Raw genomic sequence first — 24,760 nt, forward strand, 5'->3', positions numbered from 1 at the left:
GTTATACTATACACTTATGCTTTATGCACTTTCCAGCATGTAAGCTAATCATTCAAAATTACGATGTTAAAGAAAAAAAAAAATGTCTTAGTGATCATGCCTCCTCCATCTCTGCAAAGCATGGCCTGGCCACTTTAGCAGCGGCATGGAAGGGCCACAATGCCTGGAGCCAGTCCCCATAGGGCCAGGTCGGTTGTTTCCAGGCATTTGCTCTTACAAACGGTGTAGCAATGATAATCGTGTGCAGATATCATTTCACAGGTGCGCCATGTGTCTGAGGGCCAAGTGCCTAGAAGTGCAAATGCCAGGCAAAGCTTAAAACCGCCAAGCTGCCCCATGTGTGGCCGCCCCACTCTCACCCCTCCCTCGGCCTCACAGCCCAGGGTGCTGTCAAACTCTGATCTTCACCAGTCAGAGAGGTGAAATCCAGCCCCTCTCAGCCTAGTTTTCATTTGTGTTTTTCTACTTAGTAATTTAGCATCCTTTCATATTTATAAAAGCCATCAAATTCCTTTTCTGCTAAGTGTCTCTTCAGAGCCTTGGCCTGATTTTCTGCAGGGTCAGGAAGACCTGTGTAAACCCACCCCTGCTCTTCCCACCTCTCCAGCCCCAGCTCCCCACCAACTCCTCCAATCACGGACTCCAGGGGCTTTCAGCCGCCTTCCTACATGCATGGATTTTGTCAACAGAAATCCAAAGCAAGTCTACCACATGTCCCCCTAAGCTGGGGCCGGGGCGCAGCATGGTCCCTGTCCCACTGGGGCTCACAGTCCACAATCACATGATGAAATGTGAAATTCCAGCTGAGTCGGGCTGGCTGAAGGACGAGAGGTGATGGAGCCAGGCTGGAGCTGGGGTAGGGGTGGGGGGGTGTCTGAGGCAGGCTCTGAGGACGAGCCTGCATCTGGGAGGTGTGACTCTGGCTGCCTTGCCTGTGGAGGATGGGATCAGGGGCCCTGAGTGGGCATGGGGACAAGTGACAAGACTGAAGCAGTGCTCCAGGCAACTGATGAAAGCAGCCAGCACAGTGGGACATGGAGAGAGGGGCACAGACCAGAGCTGAGTGTGCCCCAAGAAAAGAAAGATGAGTCAGATATGGGGGCTGAGGACTGGGCAGGGGCCAAGGGTAACTTTGAAAGCGGGTAAGCCACACTGCTGTCTTCCACACAAGGAACCCGCTGGGAGCTAAACAATGCAAGGCCCCAGGTCCTAGAATATCTCAATGGTGAAAAAGAGGAATGGATGGGGTGGACTCACTTGCTCTGACAGTAAGGCCTGCCGTCCAGTTACCGAAATCAAGACGGTGGGGAGAAACACATAGCTCAGGGAACGGAAGAGAGAACCCAGACCCACCTGGTTTTGAAAACACTGATTTTTTTCATTGTGGTAAAATACCCATAATACTTATCATTTTAACCATCCGTAAAGCATAGACTTCAGTGGCGTCAATTATACTCAATAATGTTGTGTGACCGCCATCAGAGCCTACACCCCAAACTTGGCCTTCACCATTCCTAACAAAACCCTGTGTCGCTTATGGGCCAGTGCCCCGCTCCTTCCTTCCCCCAGCCCCTGGTCACCTCTATTCTACTACCTTTCTCTACAAATTTGCCTATTCTAGGTACCTCATATAAGTGGAATCTTAGAGTATTTTCCCTATGTCTGGCTTATTTCACTAAGCATATTGTTTTCAAAGTCCATCCACATTGTAGCATACATCAAAACTCCATTCCTTTGTATGGCTGAATAACATTCCATTGCATGTATGCACCAAATTTTGTTTATCCACTCATCTGTTGATAGACTTTGGGGTTGTTTTCACTTTTTAGCCATTGTGAATAATGCAGCTATAAACACTGGTGGACAAATAATTCTTCAAGTCTGCTTTCAGTTCTTCTGGATAGGTACCCAGGAGTCAAACTGCTAAGTTATACAGTAGTTCTATACTTAACCTCCTGAGAAACTACCAGATTGTTTTCCACAGCCGCTGCACCATTTTACATTCCCACCAGCAAAGCATGAGGGCTCCATCTTCTCTCCATCCTCACCAATACTTGTTCTTTTCCATGTTTTAAAAAATAATAGCCATCCCGGTTGGTGCGAAGTGGTATCTCATTGTGGTAACTTATTTTTGACAAAGAAGCATAAGCAACTCAATGGAGGACAGACAGCATTTTCAACAAATGGCACTGGAACAATTGGACATCCATCTGCTAAAAAAATGAGTCTTCAAGGGGAGGGTATAGCTCAATTGGCGGAGTGCATGCTTAGCATGCACGAGGTCCTGGATTCAATCCCCAGTACCTCCATCAAGTAAGTAAATAAACAGACCTAATTACCTCCCTCAAAAAAAAAAAAAAAAAAAAAAAAAAAAGAGCCTTCACCTAAACCTCACGCTTTGCACAAATCTTAACTCATAATGGATCACAGACTTAAATATAAAATGTAAAACTATAAAACTTTTAGAAAACAAACAAATCTTTGGGATCTAGGGCTAAGCACAGAGTTCTCAGACTGGATACCAAAAGCACGACCCATAAAAGGAAAAATTAATAAAGTAGACCTCATCAAAATTAAAAACTTTTGCTCTGTAAAATTCTATGTGAAGAGGATAAAAAGCTACAGATTGGGAGGAAATATTTGCAAACCACCTATCTGACAAAGGACTGGTATCCAGAAGAGATAAAGAATTCTCAACACTCAACAGTAAAAACAAAACAAAACAAAAAAACAACCAAATAATCCAATTAGAAAATGGGCAGAAGACATGAAGACATTTCGCCAAAGAGGATACACAGATGGCAGATAAGCTCATGAAAGGATGTTCAACATCATTAGCCATTAAAGAAATGCAAATTAAAGACACAATGAGTTATCATTACATGCCTACTAGAACAGCTAAAATAAAAAATAGTCGTAACACCAAATGCTGGTGAGGACGCAGAGAAACCGATCACTCATACACGGCTGGGGGGATGTAAACCGGTGCAGCCATTCTGGAAAACAGTTTGGCAGTTTCTTTAAACATGCATCTATCACACTGCCCAGCAACCACACTTCTGGGTATTTGTCCCAGAAAAATGAAAATTTATGTTCACATGAAAACCTATATAAGACTTTTAATGGCAGCTTTATTTTTAAGAGCCCCAAACTGGAAACACCCCAGATGTTTGGGGTGAATTGTTCAATAAACTACGGCACAACCACACCATGGACACTACTCTGCAAGGAAAAGAGTGAACTACCGACCCTAGCAACAACTTGGATGAATCTCCAGAGAATGATGCTGAGTGGAAAAAAGTCAGCCTCAAAAGGTTACATACAGTAGGACTTCATTTACCTAACACTGTTGACAGAATTATAAAAATGGGGGACAGATAGATGAGCAGTTGCCGGGAGTCAGGGACAGGCCAGCTAGGGGATGTGGCTATAAAAAGGCTCCAGGAAGGATCTCTGTGTTGGAATGTTCTGTATCTTGACTGTCTCTATGTCAGTACCCTGGTTGTGGTCTTGTACTAATTTTGCAAGATGTGACTATGGGGGAACTGGGTAAAGGGTACAGTGGCTCTCTGTGCTAGTTCTTAAAACTGAATTTAACCTATAATGACCTCAAATAAAAAGCTTAATTAAAAATATTAATAGTTTATTAAAAAGGTCAGACCCTTTCCCACCTTTTAGCCTTAGAACACGCTATTCATCCTGCTTGGAACACACAGCCTTCCACACACTAACTCCTACTCCTCTTATAGTCCTCAGCTCAGCTGTCTCCTCCTCCAGGAAGCCTATCCTGATTTCCTAGGCTGGAGCCATGGCCTCCCACAGTCCTCAGGGCTTCCCCCACCAGGTCACTCTGGGCTGTCACTCCCTGGTGCTGTGTCTCTCCATCACTGGACCACAAGTTTCATGAGGGCAGGGCCTTGGGCAGACAGGTCACCAGCCTGTCCCAGGCATTAGCCAGCACAGGGCTGGACTCAGAGGACGTGAGGTACACAGTGATTATCTACAGAACAGACGCATGAATGGTGACAATGACAGTAACAGCACTCACTGAGCGGTTTCTACGTGCTAGCTCTCTTTTGAGAGCTTAACATGGATGGAATAACCTTAATACGACTCCATTTTACAAAATGGGAAATTGAGGCTGTGGCGGGGAGGGGGAGGTCGCCATGTGCACAAGGTCACCTAGCTAGTAGGTGGCAGGGCTGGGTGGCAAACCCGGGCCTCTGATAGTAATCTCCACCCCGCGGGGCCTCTCCATGAAAGGCTGGATGAGACTGGCTAACAGGAGACCCTCTTGCCCCCAGCCCCCAATCCACTCCCACATGGAGAGGGGTTCCTCACCCTCTCCGGGGACAGCTTCTCTGCAGAACTGACAAACCCAGGATGATACCAGAACCCCCTTACATATCAAGGGCCTGTAACTGAATCCCATGTGGCGACCTGGGAAGCCAGCAGTACCTTCCATGGACAGGAAGTGCCCCCTTTCACCCAAGACAGTGGTTTGGGGGGTGGGGGGTAGCAGCCCCAGAGTGCCCTTCTGCAGCGCTGGCTCTGCCAGGGCAGGGCTGCTTTCATCTGGCTATGGGGACAAGGAGCTGGGGACTCTGACATATGCTAGGGAGCCTTCCTATTGGCAGGGACTTCATTTATCCACCCCAAGAAATCTCAGAAGCGAAATACTGAGAGCAAGCTGCAGCCAAGTGCTGGCAGCCTGGTACCATTTACATGCAGTTTTAAAACGTGCAGAACAATACGGGATGCTGTTTAGGGAAGCAGCAAGGAACCACAGTGAGGCCTGGGTACCTATGGGAGGGGACCCAGGGGCCTTTATCCGCAGCGAGTGTGTTTTCTCTCTCAGCTGGGCAGCAGGCCCACGGGAGTCCATCAGGTGACTCTCTGATCTCTTGGGGGCAACCGAAATCTTTCATAATTCACAGACGAAGAGGTGACAATTAAAAGGAAGAAAAGAGGGTTGAATTCATTTGATAATGATGAAAGAGGACATGGAGGAGGGGGCTTCTAGGCTGCTGGCAACCTTTGTCTTCTTCATCTGGGTGGCCGTTAGTTGGGCATATGCTTTACAGTTCTTCATTAAACTGAACAGGGAGGTTCTACGCACTTGTATGTGCACATGTCATATTTTACACTCCTGTGCAGGAAACGCCAGGGACAGCAGTCCTGACAGCTGGGAGCTTCCTCCGTATCTGCATGTGCCTGCACAGTTCCTTGTGCTGTCTCTCTGTCCACTTCTCTCTCTCTAACGCGCACGCGATCAGAGCAGCAGCCCTCCTTGGCCCCTTGCAGCTCTTGGCCTGTTTCCTGCAAGGAAGACAAAGGCCTGGAAGCAGCCAGCCCTAGAGCCCTCAGACTCTCGGCATCCCCTGGACTGCTGCCTCCTGCATGAATCCCACTCCCCGGGGAGCCTTTCTGGCTACGGGGGACATATCCATCCATGGCGCCCCTGTCCTGAGGCACCACAGCCAGTCACCCGGAGTGGAAGGAGTTCGTCAGGACTGGTAGAGTTAGTTAGGACTGAGAAAGCCCTGGCTGGCGCATCTAGGCCCCTTGCTGGAGAGGAGAGTGGGAGGGGACTGGGCGCAGACGAGGTCAAATGCAGTCTTCTACACTAAATGCAGAAGAGCAGCAGCTCCTGGAGCCCAGGCCTCCTGACCACAGCCCTCCAAGTAGTCCCGACCCCTATCACGTTCCGGAGGAGGAAGCAGGTGGGGTTGGGAAAGCTTCCGAGGGTGGCCTGTGGACCGACTGGCCAAGGGCAGGGTGGGGCAGGAGTCCCTAAAGCTTAACCACCAGGCCAGGCTGAAGGGTGCAGAACTGAGGATGGGGGTGGGGGTCAGGGACAGCTCTCAGCTGGGGGCCTCTGATCCTAGCAAAGCAGGAACCCAAAGCTGTGCACTGATGACATGGGTTCATGGGAAGCCAGGGGCTCACCCACAGCCCTCTGCTCCCAGCCCCAGTCGTTCTGACTTTAGGCCTCAGTTCCTCCTGCCCTTCTCTGCTGTATCTGGGGACCAGCCTTACTAGGACCGACTGAAGAATCTTTTTTCAATCCATCTACTCTAAAAAAAACTTAATTAAATGCATTGTAAAAGTCACCCAGACACAAATGTTGGCCTGAAGTTCACACAGAGCACCACCTATGAAAGAACAGAACCTGAATCCAATCGAGCCTCTGGACCTAAGTTCCAATTTACAGGAAGCACAGGGAACATAGGAACACGTGAAGTGACACCACAAGGATGCGTCAGCCAGATCCAGGCTGTGGGAAACTCTAGAGGACAGAGGACCGGGGCTTTTGATAGATAAACGACCCAATCAGCAACCACAGGAAAGAACACATGGGGGACGTTCTACAGACTACAGAAGACTTAAAGGGCCCATTAACCAAATGCAAAGCAGACCTTGTCTGGATTCCAAGTAAAACAAACAAACTGAAGAAAGGATGATAAGATAACTGGGGAAATGTGAGGAGAATAATGAAGTATTGGTTCTTTTCCTCCAGTGACAATGGTGTTACATATATTTTTAAACACTCCTCATCTCTTATAGGAAAAAAATCTGAAATATTTATGGCTGAAGTATATGATGTTTGAGAATTGTTTTGAAAGAATCAGGGAGGGGGGGTACCGATGAAAAAGCCTGGTCATGACTGGTAATGGCTGACGCTAGTGACAGGGATGGCGACGTGGGGAGAGCAGCAGACCATTCTGAGCGTGTGAGGACACTTCCATTATACAAAGGTTTTAAACATTTTGCAAAAGGAAATGTGCCATAGTCACAACAGCAAAGAAGTATGGCTCGCTCACCCCCGTGAACCTTAATTACTAAATCCCTAAGTGTATCCTGCCTCTAATAACTGTAGCAGTGACTGCGGTGACAGTAACCATGATGACACAAGGATGGCAGCCAGTGCTGAGCGTCACACACACGCTGACTTGCTTCATCCTCCCAGATACCCTGGGAGGCAGCAAGAATTCTTCTCCTCCTGCTCCAGATGGGAACCAATGCAGAGATGTCTGGGGCTTGGGGCCTGGCCCGAGGTCACAGAGGAAGCTGGGTGCCCAGCCCCTGCCAGGACTGGGTGGGGAGAGGAGGCCAGGGAGCCCTCGGAGAGGGAGGACGCACAGGGGCACTGGACTCTCAGTCCCCCTCACTCCTGTCAAATAACCACAGCTCCTGCAATGCAACATTCACGTCTTATCACAAACCTTTGCTGAATTAAACCATTGGCCACCCCAAGGGAGCCTGAAATGGTAACCAGCAACAGATGACAACGGCAGATTTCGGGGCTCACAGGATTTGTTAGGGGCCACCTGCCTGGACGTCCTCCCCGCAAGGTCGCAGAGCCGGCCAGTAGCCCCCGCCCCCACCATCGGTGGGATGCCCTCCCCCTCCCCCACTCCAGGTGCCAGAAGCAGCAGGGGAGTCTGGCCTGCTGTGACATCAGCATCCTTCCCGTCCTCAGCCTGGACCTGTAGAAACCATCTTCCCTCTGTGGCTTCAGGGGGATCCTGGCTCTAAACAGGGAAGCTGGGAAAGCTTCTGCAGGGGAGGAGGGAAGCAGACCGTGAGGCAGGGAAAGAGGGAGAGAGACAAGAGGCAGAGACACAGGGAGAGAAAGACAGGAGAAGAGGGGGCTGGGGAACAGAGACAGTCACCCAGACAGGGGCCTGGAGGGCCCACGGGTGGGAAGATAGGACAGTGACAGAGGCTGCACTGCCAGGCACAGAAGCCTTCCTTGGGCCTCAGCTGCCTCGCCGGTATGAATAATAGTTGCAGCTTCCTACAGGGAGGCTGTGGAGGTGACGTGACTTAATCATGCCATGTCAGAAGACTAGAAAAGTCAAACATTACAAAAGCTAATACGTGTTTTCCACCATTTCTGTAGGCCAGTGGTTCTCATCCTGACTCAGAATCACACTAGAGTCACCCACGGAGCTTTGAAAAAAAAAACAAAACCCAAAGCTCAGGCCCCACAGCCAGAGATACAGATTCAAATGGTCTGGCCCTGGGCCCCGGCACTGATGCCTGCAGCAGGTAACCCTAACGTGCGGCCAGTGGTGAGCGTGGGTTGCGGGGGTAGGTACCTGGACATAGGCCCAGGCCTGAGCCCCTGAGAGGGAGCTGTAAAGTGAGACACATGGATGGTGGGATGGGACTGAAAGGGAAAAGGAAGGGGGAGGGGCAGGGTTATCGTCCAGGAGGCCCCCTCTCTGACTGCCCACCCTCCCCCACCTTGGGCCAATGGGAGTCTGGGGCCTGCTGAGGAATGCAAGGAATGAACCCAGGCCTGGCACGGCCATCTCCGGGTTCCCTCCCCCTTTGCAAACTCCCAAAAGCCCATCCTTGGTCAGGTCACCGGCCAGGTGTCCAAACGCCTCCCTCAGGAAGCCCTCAGAGATCACTCAGTCCTCCTGGCCTGAACACCCACTCCCAGCCCTCTCCTCGGAGCACCTGTCCTGAATCCCTTCTCCTCTTGGGGCCCCAGCAACTTAAATGCTGGGCAATTTAAATGCTGGACCACAGGGTGCAGTCCAGACATCCCCCTCACCACCCCTAGAACTTATTGCTGGTGGAGTGAGTGACAGTGACAGCCAGCATGTGGCTGGCAGTTTATCACCTGCTCTGGCAGGCAAGAGTGGCCTGAGAAGGCTTCCCAGAGGTGGTGACCTTTAGGCCAAGACCCAAAGAATAAATGAACTGAGAACACCAAAGGCCTGCATGGCTGAGGCTCAGCAAGCAAGCTGAGGGTCAAGGCCTTGCCGAACAGATGCGGGACTGGGTCCAGGCCCCTCCCAAGGCAGTGGGAGCCATGGAAGGATTTTAAGCAGGAAAGGTGCCCACTCTGACCTCAACAGCGCCCGCTGCCCTCCACCTCCATTCCCTCCCAGGGATGGAGAACCACAGCTGGCCTCCTGGGGGTGCCAGGGTATTCCCAGATCCTGCCCCCACCGTGGGGTTAGGGCTGGGCCCTGGCTCCTTCCTGCCACGCTGTGAGGGGACTCCAGCAGAGCGGCTTCCCGCATCCCTGAGCCTGCTCCCTGATAATTAAACCGTAAGCTGATTAGTCAAGGAAAACCTTTAATTAGCCCTTGAAATCATTCAGGAAAATTACAACCTCCTCTCTGGGCAGCCTGCCCGCCCTCTGCCAGGGCCCAGGGGCAGTGCCAGGGAGGAAGCAGGGGATGGGGGGAGAGGTGGGCTCCTGTCTCGGTGGTGAGAGCCTCACCCAGCCAGGCCAAGCCCAGGGAGCAAGGTGCCTCGTGGGAGGAGGCCACAGGCTCCCGCTGCCACGTCAGGACTAAAGCCAATGAGGTGGGCAAGGTCTGGCTGGGAAAGTATGACTTTGCTGAGAGATATCAGAGAAGACATAAATAAATGGAGAGACAAACTACGTTCACGGACTGGGAGACTCAGTCACGACTGTGTGTGTGGCAAGATGCTTATCTCATATCTAAATGGAATTACAAAAAGCCAAATGGTCAAGATACTCTGGAAGGACTTGTGGGAGGGTTTGCTCTCCCTGTCATCAAGACTTATTGTCAACTACAGAAGTCAGGAAGTGGGGTACTGATGCAGGAACAGGCAAACAGCATGAGAAAGGAAGACAGTACCTAGAACAGACCCAGTTATGCAGTGGAGAAAAGTAGGTCTGTTTGTAATAAACAGTACCTGAATGACTGGGGATCCAGGCGGAAAATATGAAACTGGGTGCCTACCTCACACCACACACATACACACGCACGCAAAACAATTCCAGAACAAAAAAAGACTAAATGTGAAAAGTGGAACAATAAGACTATAAAGGGAATGAGTGATAAATTTGACTCTGGTAAAACTAGGTGCTTCTGTTTATCAAAAGACATAAAAAAGAAGTGCAAAGACAAGCCACAGACTGAAAGGAGGTAGGAGTACCATCTTAGAAACACAAGGTTCTCATCCAGAAACTAGGATTTAACTCACAGAAATTCAAAATAAAACTGCAGGCAGCTCAGAGGAGAAACAGGCAAATGACTGAATCCGCCCTTCACAGGAGGGGCACTCCAGATGTTCGAGGAAGACGTGGAAAACCGCTCCAGCACTACATATGCTCAGCACCACGGGCAGGATGGGCCGAGCACTCACCACTGGTGCCACCCTCACCCTCCTCATCTGTGAAATGGGTGGAATTCCTCCAGGAAGGACTGGGCAGAAGCAGCAAGGGAGCCCTGCACAGGAAAACCCTCAATTAGGTCTCCCTATTAATCAGCCTCAAGAATAAAGGAATCCCCAGGCCTAAGGTCATTTCGGGCCTTCTCCTTCCTGTCTTCCGGAGGGGAGCTGGGGGTGTGGTCAGAAGGCTCAGAGTCCAAGAGACAGGCTCCAACTGGGTAGCCACTGGATCTGTTTATTCACCACTGTGTCTCTGGAGGCCACAAAGGGCCAGGCACTCCAGAGTATTTGTTGGAAAAAAAAATACAGGGACCACATTCATATTTATATTCCAGGCGCTGGGGTAAGTATGACAGAAGCAGAACTTCAGAGATGCCCTAGGACACCCAGAGTAGCCTCGATCCTAGAGAGGAAGAAACTGGGACACGGAGAGGCCCAAGTGGCTGGCTAGTCAAATCCAGACCAGGAGGCTGCCCTGACGACAGTCCAGGCAGGAGTTGAGGGTGGCTGGAACTAGAGGGTGAAAACAAAGGGGGGTGGGAGGCACCAGGTTCTAATCTGAAGGCAGAGAAGCAGGCTTTCTCTGGGTCCTCGGGCCCCAGCACTGGGCTTATCAAGGAACAAGCACTTGATTCCTATAGGCAGGATGGGTAAGAGCCAGCATGGCCAGGAACCTGGGAAGGGAGGAGAAAATGTCAAGAGGCTCATCTCAGCGATAAGAGGCACACACTACTCGCAGGAGAAGAGAATAAAATGTTCCAAGATCAATTACAAAGTCCCACAGACCCGGTGTCGGTGAGGATGCGGAGGGGCTGCTGTGCGCATGTGCAGGTACCACTCTGGATGGCTGCGCGGTGGCACCTACTAAAGGTGATGAGACCCCACTCTCTAACCTGAGCACCCCGCCCTGGAGAAGTGTGTGCACCACACCCCGGCAGACCCGTTCAAAGAGCACGTTCACACCCGCACAGCAGGAGCGGAGAAGTAAGTTACGGTGTGTTTATACCATAGAACTCTGCACAGCAATGAGGGTGAATGAACCCCCCACACTGCAACCCCAGGGATGGGCCTCACGGGCTAGGATGACGAGGGCAGACGCAAATGTGGACGTGCCCGAGGGGTCTGTTTATGTGAAGTCCCAAAGCAGGAAAGGCGGTAGGCTCTGACTCAGGGTGCACATCCGATAAAAGCTCCAGAAAAGCAGGGACCTGGTGACTCCCAAGGTCAGGGAAGTGGCTGCTCCTAGGGTGGTGGTCAAGAGGGTGATGGGGGGGTCATGGGGTGCTATATTCTCAGTCTTCTCCTTGGTATGCTGAAGTGCTGTTCACCTGTTCACCTGACATGTTCACTGAGGTACTTTTCTGTAGGCAAGTCATGCTTCACAATTATTAAAGGTTTAAAAAAAGTGGAGTTATAAATGTACATAAATACACACACACACAGAGCCTTTCAGAATCAAATAATCTGGGGCCAGGCTGCTGCAGAAGATTTGGAGGAAGGGCAGACTTGGAGGAAGGGCTGTGGAGGAGGGTGTAGGCAGCAGAGGAAGGGTCCCTAGGGAGAAGGAGCAAGAAAGAGGGAGAGAGAGAGAGAGGGCAGGACTGCGGTGGGGGGTGTCCTCACCTGGGGGATGACAGCAGCCCGGCCCTCCCTCCCTCCCTCCCTCAATGTCCTAATTCCTCTCCATTCCCAGCCCTGAGCGTGGAGCAGGGAGGAGGACGGAGGAGGCCAGGGCCGCTTCCAGTCGTGTGGGAGTGGCTGAAACCCAAGGGGGAAGCAAGCCCGAAACTGCCACACAATGCTGCTTTCTCAGGAGTTTTCAGGGCTGGGCTGGGGCGCCAGGGGTGGGAGCAGGGAGGCCGAGGAGGGAGACTCTCTATGTGGGGCCCCTGCCCAGTGCCCTCACCTGCCAAGGTGTACCCTCTACAGCTCTGGGGCAGCCTGGAATGAAGACACAGATGGACGGGGGGCTGGCAGGGAGAGCCTGCTAATCCCCGGCTCAGGTGAGGGGCGGCAGAGGGAGCACGCCTCGGTGGTTAGCAGCAAAATCCCAGCCATGCTGGCTCTGTGACCCCAGGCGAGCCTCCCAGGTTCTCAATTTTCTCCTCTCAAAAGGGAGATAATAAGAACATCTATGTCTTGGGGTTGCTGGGAGGATGCAATAAGTTGGTTCACTCAAGACACACAAAACAGTGCCTGCAAATGCTAAGGATACAGTGTCATGCTATGAGCACTAACACTAGCCACTAACCATCTTTGAACACTTACTGTGCATTCTGCCTGATGAGCGTGCATTTATATCCTCAAAACAATCCTATGAGGAGGTATCACCATCACCCCATTTTACAGATGAGAACGAGGCACAGAGAGATGAAGTGATTTGTCTGGGGTCACACAGCTAAGAGTGGCAAAGCGGGCTCCAGAGCCTGTGCCCTCCACATTTACTACGTCAGACAGGTTATGTTACGAGCTCCAGATTGGAGTTCGAGTCCCAGATCTGCCACTCACTTGCTGTGGGGTTTCCAGCCTGTGCCTCAGTTTCCTCTTCTGAGGGCAAAGTAAAAATACCATGAAGAGATAGCTCCCAAAAAAGGAAGCCAGAGTGGCTTTCAAGAAACACAAAGATGCTCCCCTTTACTCATACTAAACTCAGAAGCACAATGAGGTCCACTGGGCACCTGTGATTGGCAGAGGTCCAAGCATCAGGTAAACACCCGTCCACACGGCGAGCATATGAGGAGACCCTGGTGCCACCAGACACTGGGGTGAGGGTGCAAACAGGCCTGTGCTCTTGGGCAGGCTGAGACACTACCGCAGGGCTCCCGGGGTGCACATCTCAGACTTCTGAGCCACCCCTAGAGGTGTCCCCTGTGTGTGCAGGGACACGGCATGACACAGCCACAGAAAGCCCTCCACATCCTGATAGAGAGCTTAAGAGTGGAAAATGCAGGGGGCAGGACAGAAAACAAACATGGGAAATCGGCTCCACTTGAGCAAAAACAGAAGAGGGGAGAACATGTGTAGCAACAAATATCGCAAGAAGGGAAAGAAACCAGGAACAATGCTGTCGTTGGGCAGGGGCCGCCGGCTGGGCTGGGAGAGACCTTATCGCTGTGCAGCCTTCTGTGCTGTGTAGTTTCTCACTGCAAAGAGTAAATACATGCAGACGGTGCAAAAATGGGCCTTCTCCAAATTAAAATGCAGGAAAAGAGAAATGAGGTTAATAACACCTCTCCCTCAGGGTCCCTGGGCCGAGCCCCTGCGGGGTGCTCACCAAGCACACATCTGGCTGTGCACTGGGGTGCTGGGGACTGGTGTGGGGAGCACGGGGTGGAGGTGGGGGGCTCGCAGCAGGCGAACAGGAGGCTGCAGCCCAGACGGGACATGTACTGTGGGCTGACTGTGCCAGGCAGCGTGCTGAGCACCTGACAGCATGATCTCCTGTGTCCTTCGAGCCTCGCAAAAGCCCATCTGATAGGCGAGGAAGGCAAGGCCTGGGGAAACTCTAGATCTTCCTGAGGGGCACCCAGCTAGGGGTTCTGGCTGAGGGGCGTGTGTGGACTGGCATCCCTGGCAGGGAAGCTGTCGTTACCCCGAGGATGGCTGTACATCACCTGGCACCCTGGGGGAGGTCACGGCAGGGCCAGAGAGCCCCACCAGACAGGCTGCAGTGAGTGGTGGCTTCTGTTGCATCCGCCAGAGCTGGCTCCCCTGGGACCTGGGAAAGCTCCCCTTCTGACCCTCCTTGGCCACCCCCCAACCTTCTTGTTGGCCAAGGCAGCTGTCAGACAATAAGCCCCAGCCTAGGAGGGAGGCTGGGGCGGGAAGGGTCCCATTTCCTTGGCGGTGACTTGGAAGGAGACTGCTTCCTGCTGGCGGCATTCGTGGCCGCTCAGCTTGGGTGATGGGAGAAACAGCTGCTGGGGACACCCTGACCGGCGTCTGGCCAGGAAGTCTCGCTCACCGTGAGCCAGCAGGACAAGGAGGGGTGAGCAATGGACAAGAAAGGGAAGGGGCTGTGGGAGGCCCTGAGAGAGGTAGGGACCCAGTGCCCAGAAACTAGCCAGGCTGAACCAAAGAGAAGCCTGGGTAAGAACAGGAAGTGGCCCTGTCTTATCAAAACCACTTCCAAATCACTGAGGGCAACTGCGACAATCAGTGACTCTGCAGCCCAAAGGCCTGGAGTTCAAGTCCACCTCTGCCACTTGCCTGCTGCATCATGTACCTCTCTGGGTCTCAGTTTTCTCATCTCTAAAATGGGGGTGATAATGGTATCTACCTCATAGGTTGTCGTGAAGATCAAATGAGGTAAAGTACTCACAACCCTGGCCAGCACATATGGCTCTCCTCCAACACGGCCACCCTCAAGCTGTCCACCCTCTTCTACTCAGACTGTTACAGCAGCCTCCCCACCGGTCTCCCTGCATCCACGTCCCCCTTCCCCCCGCCTTGAGCTGTTCCCCACCTGGCAGCCTGAGCAATCTTTATAAAAGGGAAGGCAGATGTGCTCAAAGCCCTCCAATCACTCCCACTACACACACGACGAAATCCATGCTTCTTACCTCAGCCTGTCAACCCCTGCGGTATCCCCCCCTCCTGGATCTCACTGCCAACTCTGCCACCCTGGCCTCCTTGATGGGACCTGAAAACCCCAAGCTTATTTGGACCTTGGGGCCTTTGCACTTTCCATACCCACTGCCTGTTCTATTCTTCCCACCTCCTTCCCAGGCCTGGCCCACTTTCATCAGTCAGATATTGCCTTCACCAGAAAGCCTCTGCTGACTCCCCAGGCTGGGTCAGGTGCCTCCTCCGGATTCCTACAGTCCCTGTGCCTCCCCCTTCCTGGCCTTGACCACTCTGGGCTGTCACTGTCTGAGGACAAGACCGTCTCCTTCATGGTACTGTAGCCCAAGAGGCAGGGCTAAGACTGTGCTGGTCACCACTGGGAACAATGGTCAGACACACACGAATGCAGGAAAGCTTTGCCCATCCCTTTCCGAGCTGCACCTTCTTCCTCTTTGCCTTCTTCCTGAGGAGGGTCAAGTCAGTACCATTTCCCTTCCCAAATGCCAGCCGTGGGAAATGACCCCCAAGGAGAGTTGGGTCAAAGATGCGACCACTGTCCAGAATGCCCTAGAGGGCAAAGGTCAAAGCCTGCCTCCTCCTCTGGGCATGGGGCTCAGCAGGTGTCAGGCCCCAGCGAAGCCCATCACGTGAACCATCTCCCTGACGGTTCCCAACCAGCTGGTGTGGTGGGGGGCAGTCAAACCTACCATCTCATGGCCAAGGACGTGGTTTCAGCAAAGGCTACAAACCTGCCCGAAGCAGGACGTGAGGCTGAGGGAACCCTCAAGCACTGTTGGGAAGCATGTTGACACAAATGCCCAGGGGAACAATCTGGAAGGTCCAGCATTGCCACTGTGAGGCAATATGCCCAAGAGAGACCCTGGCCAAGGAAACACGTTCTAGAACGCTCACTGCAGCACTGTTTGTTACAGTCCCGATGGGAACCAGCTAAATGGCCACCAAAAGGTGAACAGGTAACTCCTGTGTGGCACAATCACAAGAAATGCAAGAAAGGAAAACGAATGACTGGCCCTAGACCTGCACGTGTCCACACAGAGACATGGCCAAACTAACACTGAGCAGAAAAAGCCAGTAGTTTACTGTGGTACCATTCAGACGATCCGTAAGACTGTAAAACGGGGGGCAACCATGGGGGCCACTGGAACCCTGTGCGGTGCTGGCCCCACCCCGGACCGAGGGAGTCTGAGCCGGAATCTCCAGGGTGGGCCTGGGCAGCAGTGGTTTTGAAATCTCCCGGTGGCCGCTATATGTGGCCAGGGTTGAGAACTATTGCTCTCTTGTTTGTGGATCCACCCGAGGGTGGTAACAGAAGGGAAACCTGCAGAGGGAGGCTAGCCACCAAATCCAGCCGGGTGGCCAGTACCGGCAGGGCAGGCGGGCGGGCAGAGAAGTGGGGCCTCTGACTGTACCCACTACATGCTCTGGCCCAGGCTGGAAGCTGGAGGCATGGGTGTTTTGCTATATTGAAAACTCTACTTTTCTCACTAGTCTACAATGTATTGCAAGGAACAAAATGGGCAAATAAGAAATCGCTTGCCCAAGGTCCCACGGCTGGTAAGTGATGGGGCAGTAACCTGAATGTGGGTGTCTGGTGCCAAAGCCCTATCAGTCCCCCTTATCTGTGCGAGCCCCGAGATGCTCAGTGAACTGGCAGTGCCAGGGCCCGAGGCTGGCTGGCCTCACAGGGCTCCCTGGCCGCCTGCCCACCCAATGACCCTGCCAGAGCTGGTGGGGGAAGGTTGGTTGTCGCTGCCAGCCAGGAGGCAGGTGCAGAGTGACCCCGCCACCATCTCTGAGGCCCTCCCCAGGGAGCAGCAGCAGTAGCACCCGCAGCGAGACTAGTGCTTACCCAGCGCCTACTGTGTGCCAGGCCTTGGGCCAAGCACTTTACTCTCTGCATCCTCACAGCAGTTCTATGAGGCAGCCACTATCATTATTCCCATTTTGCAGAGGAGGAAACTGAGGCCCAGAAAAGTAAAACAACTTGCCCACGGTCATACAGCCTATAAGCGACAGAGCTGGCTGTGACCCAAGCATCCATGCTCTGGCATTTGCTCTCTAAGCCACTCCCCAGGACTGTCTTGGAGCTCCACACACCCGGGGTAGCTCCTCATCTGCCCCTGCTCCACTACCCCCTCCACTCCCACCCAGGTCAGGGACCCTTGGGGTCTCACACAGGCTACATGTTGCTGACAAGCCCCCAACTCTGCATCCGTCCCGACCTCCACTTACACCTCACTTTCTGCCTGGTGTACCCCTTCCCATCCCTCCTACTCAGCCTTCAGAGCCTGCCCAGGGGACTTTCCCAGGGACACAGTCCCTGGCCCAGGTTGGTACCCAGACTCCGGGCACCCTCCTGGTTCCCTCAGCTTATCTTCTCAAGCTCCATCACCGCTGGCAGAGATGTAGCTGTGTATCACTGGCCAGAGATCTGGCTCCAGTCCACTCCCACCAAGAGAAACTGAGAGCCCTCAGGGGCCAGGGCGCCTGTGGACCTTGTCCACTGCTGAACACCCAGCACCCAGCACTGTGCCCAGTATTCAACCACCACCAACCAAGCATCCTCCGCAGACCAGCCAGTGCTTCAGGTAGGGATTCATGGAAAGAAAAACATGGACAAATTCCTGCCGGCAAGGGTCCCACATTCTAGTGAGGGAGGCAGACAACAAAATGTTCTTGAGAAATAAGGTAAGGATGAGTTAAGGGCTGGGAGAAAACAGTAGTGTGATAAAAGAGTGTCTGGGGGCAGGGAGTACTCCAGTGGTCCTGGTCAGGCTGTGAATGAGTGACGCATGAGTGAGGACTCAGAGTGGGGAAAGGATCCCAGGCAGAGGGAACGAAAAGGTCAAAGACCTGGAGGGAGGCATAAGCCTACAGACCTGAAGAACAGCAAACAGGTCAGTGTGGTGGGACAGTGGGGAGGGATGGGGAGAGCGGTAGGAAGTGAATGAGATGGGAGTGACTGAGGACCATGCTGAGAGCTTGGGGTTTTAAGCACAGAGAACATCCAGCTTTGTACAGGGTACCACCCCAAGGACACCCACCCTAGCCAGAAGCCCATCAGACTCACTTGGACTCTGGGCCACCCACAAACAGACCATCTCGTAGGCCCAGGGGAACTTCTCCTCCCAGATCACACCCTTCGATGGAGGCCAAACATACAATCTGTTCCTGCCCAGGGAGTGGCCCAGCCTTGCCCAGCCCCCTGCTTCCAGGAACAGACCTTTGGCAATCTACAACAGGGCAACAAGAGGCAGGAGCTCTGGAATCATTCAGATCCAGCTTGGAATCTGTCTCCGTCATTTAGCAGAAGCTCTTTGAGCCTCACGTTTTTGGTCTGTAAAGTGGGTCTATTCAGTACCCACTTCACAAGACTGCGATATAGTAAGACCAGGTGCACAGGGCGCTGAGCATAGTGTTGGCTGTCATTAAGGATTGACCAACATTACGAGTATATGAGAGGCCACAGGGCCTGGAACTCTGGGCCCAGGACGCCAGAGTTCAAATCCTGCACAACATACTCATTAGGTGGCCCCAGGCAAATCACTTAGCCTCTTAATAATGGCACCAAGCCAAAAAGGTTGTGGTCAGGATTAAATGTAGGTAAAGCCCTGTTCTAAACAGGGCCTGACACAGAGTAAGTGCTTTATGAGCGTTTGCTGTTATCTTCATTATCTGTGGGAGGGGAGCTTCCCTCCTACCCCCAGGAAGCACCTTTGACTTTTTTCTTGAATGTTCTACTCCTCCTCTCAAGCAATATGTCCCACTTGGGTTTTAACCTTTGACCCTTGGGAACATCATTTGTCAGGCCATGAGATTCTGATCTTTGCCCTTTGGTCACGCCCCACCTTTGATCCTATAAAGATGCCCCCCAACCTAAACCTCATTCATTTGCTCCACTGCCTTAAAGCTCCAACCCGCCGCCCCCATGGTTGTGACCTCTGACCCTCATAGGCGCACCCTCTCCTCAAATTAACTTTGACCTCCCTTTTTGGACACTCGCCTCGACCCCCTCCAACTCGCCCCCACTTCAAATTTCGCATTTTGCGCTCTCCTTCGCCACGCCCCCTCCGTTAGTTTGACCTCTGACCTCCTCTACACCTTCCTCCCGCTCAGCGTTGACCCGCGATCCCTCGGACACGGCTCTTCCACGAGTGAACTTCGACCCCAGCGGCCCCGCCCCCTACTCGTGTAAACGCTCTCCCACAGCCATCGCCCGGCCCACCCCAACCCCCTAGCCAGACCGCTTATCCTACCGGCTCGGCAGAGCACTTGCTCGAGGCCTAGCTGCTCGGCCCGGAACTCGGCGCCCTCACGCCGCCCTCAGTTCTCTTGCGCCGCCGCCACCGCGGCCACTGCCGCCGCCATGTTGAGTCCCCAACGAACATCCGGGGCTTTCCCCCACTCACCGCCCACCAGTCCCCATAGCAACGGGGCTGACCGGGCAGGAGTCAGGGCCGACTCAGGGGCGGAGCTGGGCGCCTGGCAGCGCCGGCTCCAGCCTCTGATTGGTGCAGATTATCCAATCGGAGACCTTTGGGCTGAAAATGCCAAGCCGGGATTGGAAAATTTGGAAAGGGTGCGGGAAGGGTGCCTCCCAGCCCACCCGGGTTCTTAAAGGGGAAATGTTTGCGCTCCTCTAACAGTCGTTCCTGCTTTCCCCGTGAAGGAGTTAGGGGATGGAAAGCATTACAGTAATGGGTAACAATGGCCAGAAACAGTTCTTAAGCACTTACTGTGTGCCAGATACCTGGCCAAGTGCTTTGCTTGCATAGTCTCGCTGAATACTCACTACAACATACTGTATTAATACCCATTTTACAGATAAAACGACAAGTTAGAGGGGCAAACTAACTGGTTCGGGATGACAGGAAGTAAATAATGAGTTTTGTACGACATCTGTCGGTCTGAGTCCGGGAACTTGACCCGGAAACAAGACATTATTTGATCTTAGTCTTTTCTGTAAGTTTTTTTTCTTTTTCAGTAATTTATTTCTTAAAGTTGTTTTTTTTGTTTTTTTGTTTTTTTTTTTTGTTTTTTTTAAATACAACAAGAAGAACAAAAGCCCATGAACTGAATTAACTGAACTCGGACATCGTTTTCTATGACTTCACTAACTGGGCTCCAGCCACTTTGCTCTTCCAAAAAAGTAACAGGTGCTCTCCCAGTTCAAGGTCACTGCATTGACCTTTCCTTTTGTCTGGAATAGACTTCACCCAAGAATCCTCCTGTCTCCCTCCCTCCTCTCCTTCAGAGTTTACTCAAATGTCACCTTATCAGTGGGACTGTTCCTGCCCACTCTGACTAAAGCAGCAAACATTCCTTTCACCTGCTACTCAACCCCTTACCTTGTCTGCTTTTTCTTAGTTTCTGGTGCTCGAATCACCTTCTAGATACTAGATAATTAGCTAATCATAGGTATTGTTTTTTGGTTGTCTCCCCTGCTGGAATGTCAGCCCTAGGAGAGGACGGATTATTGTCTGTTTTGTTCACTGTTCATGCCCATTTGTTGAATGAATGAGTCATAAATCCACCTCATCAGAAGTGCTCTTAAATATTTAGTGCATCTCCCGTCCCAGCACAATGTCTAGCACATAATAGGCATTTAATTAATGTCTGCAGAAGTAATGAATGAATGATTCCATAGTCTTTTTTTCTCTGTACATTTACCTACTTAAAAAAAAACAATTAGAAACACACATTTATAAAGAATTTTGTATCTTTTAAAAACAAGAATATAAATATCACTAGTATCTTTCTATGTCTTTAAGTATTCTTCAAAAACATTCATTTTAATGGCTGCATAAGATACCATTCATTCAATGAACTCTAATTTGTTCGAACTACTCTTTCTTGTTGAATATCTCCGCTGTGGTAAATATTTTGCTATGATAAATAATCCCCCCTCCCACATTCCAAACAGCTAAATATTCGTGCACATCTCTCATTATTGCCTTTGAATAGATCACTACAAATGGAACTGCTGGGTCAAAGGAAATGTACATCTTTAAGATTTAATAATAGTAACAGTTCCCATGCTTCAAACATTTCTGTGCACCATGCATGGTGCTTAGCTGTGTAATTTAAACAGCAGGGGCTATGATTATCCCTACTTTGCAGAGGAGGAAACTGAGGCTTGGAGAAGTAACTTCATTTGCTCAAAGTCACACTCTGGGCTCATCCAGTTTTGACTCCCAGGCAGGGCTCTCACTAACTGCCCTCTGCTGCCTCCTTACGGCCTGAGACGTACATTGCCGTTTTGTGTTACAGGGATCCAATTCACACTCCCGCCAGGGTTCAAAGGGGAAGATGCCCTTTAAAGTATCCTTGCCAGCATTAAACCTTGTTTCTGTGCTCTTTTGAAATTTTTATACCTTTCTGAGCATCCAGTTTTTAAAAAGTAGGTCTAGTAGTTGAGATGACATAGCACATTATTCAGGTCACAGGGACAGGAGGTTGGCCAGGTGCTGCCTTTGCTTCTTTAATGCAATTTACGCAGGGCCTCAGGCTCTAGCACCCATGTTGGGGGCACCCCCTTGTAACTTACTTGGGGATCACAGAGATCAGAGCCCTGGAAGAAGCCCACTGCCAGACCTGCTCCAGGGGCTTCCTTAGAATAGGCAATTAGGCCCTCCTACTTCAGGGCACAGGGAGAGGAAATCAGGCCTCAAAGAGCCCTCTTCAAAGAGTGCTTCCTGGAGGAGGTGGTCCCCAATGGATGGAAACAGGTGAGGAGAGTGAGGAGGATTTGGCCTCATAGAAATGATAAATTTCAGTACATCAAGGAAAAAGATCAGTGGCAATATAATAGGTGGCAAGCAAAGCTTTCTGTCCTTCTTATGTAAAGAGCATTTACAAATCAATAAGAAAGGTGAACACACAACAGAAAAATAGGCAAAGAACATGAACAAAAATTTAAAATACAATGAATAAGAAAAAATGGAATCAGTGAACAAGAAATTAATGAAATTGACATCAAAGTATTAAAAATATTTTTTATTCTCTCAAAAATATTTATTTAATACTATCATCAGTGCTGATGAGAATGGAAGGTAACAGTCACTCTCATACCCCATTTGTAGGACTGTGATCTGGGGCAGACTTTTGGCAATATTCATCAAGAGATTTAACAATGTGTTTTACCTTTTGATACAGTTTTGCTTCTAAGGATTTTCAAAGGAAAAGAAAGACATAGACAGAGGTATCTAGGTGAATATATTCATTATTAGTGTTACTTTAGAAAGAATTTTTTATCACAATTGTTTTAAAATTGTTGATGAATGATACTGTGCTGAACAATTCCCCTCTTTTGTGCATTTAGGTTGCTTTCCATTTTTGTCACTGCTCCCTATGCCAGATGCTCTGTAAACATTTCAGCTCCCTGACCTTCTCTAATCCTCACCACTTATATCTAAGATGGGATCCTGAGCCCCATTTAACAGATGAGGAAACTGAGGCATGGGAATCAGGTGGGAAATGGAATGAAGTCCCACAACTTGTAAGCAGCTTTGCTGGAATTTAAACCAGGAAGTCTGACTTCAAAGCTGATGCTCTTAAAAATTGCTCAAACTTATTCAGTAAGTATATTCATTGACTGTTACCTGTATGTCAAACATGTCGAATAATATATGTGCAAACATTTATTATATAGCAGGTCCTAGGCTAAGCACTTTACAAATATTACCTCATTTATCACTTCTTGGGCTTTTGGCTAAGGTTAAGTGTACAAACATTACCTCATTTAATCCCCACAACAGCCCTGTGCACTATTGTTATACCCATTCTACAAATGTGCACACTGAAGCACAGAGACATTAAGTAACTTCTCCAAAGTCACAAAGGCAGCGTGGCCTCAGGTCTAGGTTCCTAACCGTTTCTTCTCTTTTTCAGAGAACAAATGCTTGAATGATAGATAATAATAAACATGTGAACAAATAAATAATATAACATAAAAATGAGATGATGAGCAGAGCTCAAAACATGTCATGGAATACATTCGCATAGTCATAAAAAGATTCTAGAAGACACAGGACCCAGTGATTGCACTCCTAGGTATTTACTCAAGAGAAATGAAAACATATATTCACACAATGACTTGGATGGGAATGTTCATAGCAGTTGTCATGATTGCCAAACACTAGAAACAACCCAAAATGTCTATCAACTTGTGAAAAGATAAAGATATTGCAATGCATTGATCCCATCCATGGAATACAACTCAGCAATGAAAAGGAAGAAATTTTTGGGAAGCAGGACAACATGGGTGAATTGCAAATATATTAGGCTAGGTGAAAGACAGTGCTACAGTTCTTCCTCAGTATCCGAGGGGGATTGGTTCCAGGACGTCTGGGGATACCCAAATCTGTGGATGCTCAAGTCCTTTATATAAAATGGCTTCGTGTTTGCATATAACCTACACACATCCTCCTGTATACTTTAAATCACCTCTAGATTACTTATAAGACCTCACACAATGTCAGCACTATGTAAATGCCTTCTAAAATGCAGGTTAAGGTTTGCTTTTTGGAGCTTTCTGGAAAATTTCCAGGGTTGGTTGAATCGGAGAAGGCAGAACTGTAGCCGACTGTAAACGGTTCCATTCAGAGCATTCTGGGAAAAGTCAATCTAATCTATAGTGATGGAGAGCAGATTCGTTGTTGCCTGAAGCTGGGAGACAGAAGGAAAGATTAACCGCAGAGGGATGGGAGGGGACGCTCCGGGGTGATGCAAATGTTCTGCATCTTGATTATGGTGGTGGTTTCATGGGAATACACATCTGTCAAAACTCAACAAATTGTACACCTTAAAAGGGTGCAGTTAATTGTATTAAATTATATCTCAATGAAGTTATATTTTAAAGTTCCTTTAAATGCTGTAGAATAAAGTATGGACTTTAGTTAATAATAGTGTATCAGTATGGGTCCATTAGTTGTAATGAAGTTACTGTATTAAGGTAAGATTTTAATAACAGGGGAAACTGGATGTGGGGCTTATGAGAACTCTACTCTCTTTGCAATTCTTCTGTAAATTTAAAACTGTTCCAAAAAATAGTTTGTTAAAAAAAAAAAAAGCAAACAGAGCTGATATTATGCCCATGTTAATTTATGTGGGAAGGAAAAACAGGTTACAAACCCACCTATATCATATGACAGTATTTTCATTTTTCAAAAATGAGGTTATGAGGAAAAATATTAAAATGTTAAAAGCTAGAAGCTCTTTGGAATGGGACAACCAGGGAATTTTCAGTTCCACTTTAGTCTTTTTGGTATGGTTTGAATTTGTTTTATTTTTTTCTGACAATGAGTATGTTACTTTCTCCCCTGAAGCAAAAGAAAGATTATCTTTTAATTTGCTGTAAAGAAGCAGCAAAGATTTGGAGGGAGGTCTTGGAGGTGAGGAAGAAACCATTGCCTAGGAGTAGGGACCCCATATAACAGAGGTCCCTGCAGAACTCAGACAGCAACCTGTCCCTTCATGCATGTGTACAGGATCTGGAAAGGAATGTTTACCCTCTCCATGTCTTCTGTCCTCATCTTCCTCCACATTCTCCTTTGCTCATTCCTAGATAACCCTAGGTAATGAAAATTTGGCCAATAAAATACAGGATGCCCAGTTAAAATGGAATTTCAGACAAATTTCAAACCATTTTCAGTATAAGTATGTCCCATGCAATTCGGGGACATACTTATACTAAAAATTTACTTGTTACTTGTCTGAAATTCCAATTAACTGGGCCTCCTGTGTTTTATCTGTCAATCCTACTCACTCCACACTGGCCACCCCAGCCTCATGGCTGTTTCTCAAATCCACAGTTTCCTTCCTGCCTCAGGGCATTTGCACCCACTGGTCCCTCTGCCTGGATCATTCTTCCAGGTCATTTATTTTGACCCACTCCCTGTCCTTCGGCTCCAGTGTCACTTCCTCAAAGAGGCCTCTCCTGGACACCACATCTAAAGCACCCTCTCCTTTCCCACATTTTGATTCCAGTGTATTTTCTTCACGG

At 50.0% G+C, this 24,760-nt stretch overlaps 1 protein-coding gene across 1 annotated transcript in view; it reads right to left on the bottom strand.

Moving 5' to 3' along the window:
- The window catches only part of PAK4 (p21 (RAC1) activated kinase 4), a 42,624-nt gene extending 23,419 nt beyond the window's left edge, over positions 1–19,205 (bottom strand). Inside the window, exon 1 of the mRNA XM_032486060.1 lies at positions 19,014–19,205. The gene's annotated coding sequence lies outside the window, so the exon portion shown is untranslated. The remainder of the gene's footprint in view (positions 1–19,013) is intronic.
- Between the last annotated feature and the right edge of the window lie 5,555 nt (positions 19,206–24,760).

The sequence above is a fragment of the Camelus ferus genome, chromosome 9, assembly GCF_009834535.1.
Source record: "Camelus ferus isolate YT-003-E chromosome 9, BCGSAC_Cfer_1.0, whole genome shotgun sequence".
Taxonomy (NCBI): domain Eukaryota; kingdom Metazoa; phylum Chordata; class Mammalia; order Artiodactyla; family Camelidae; genus Camelus; species Camelus ferus.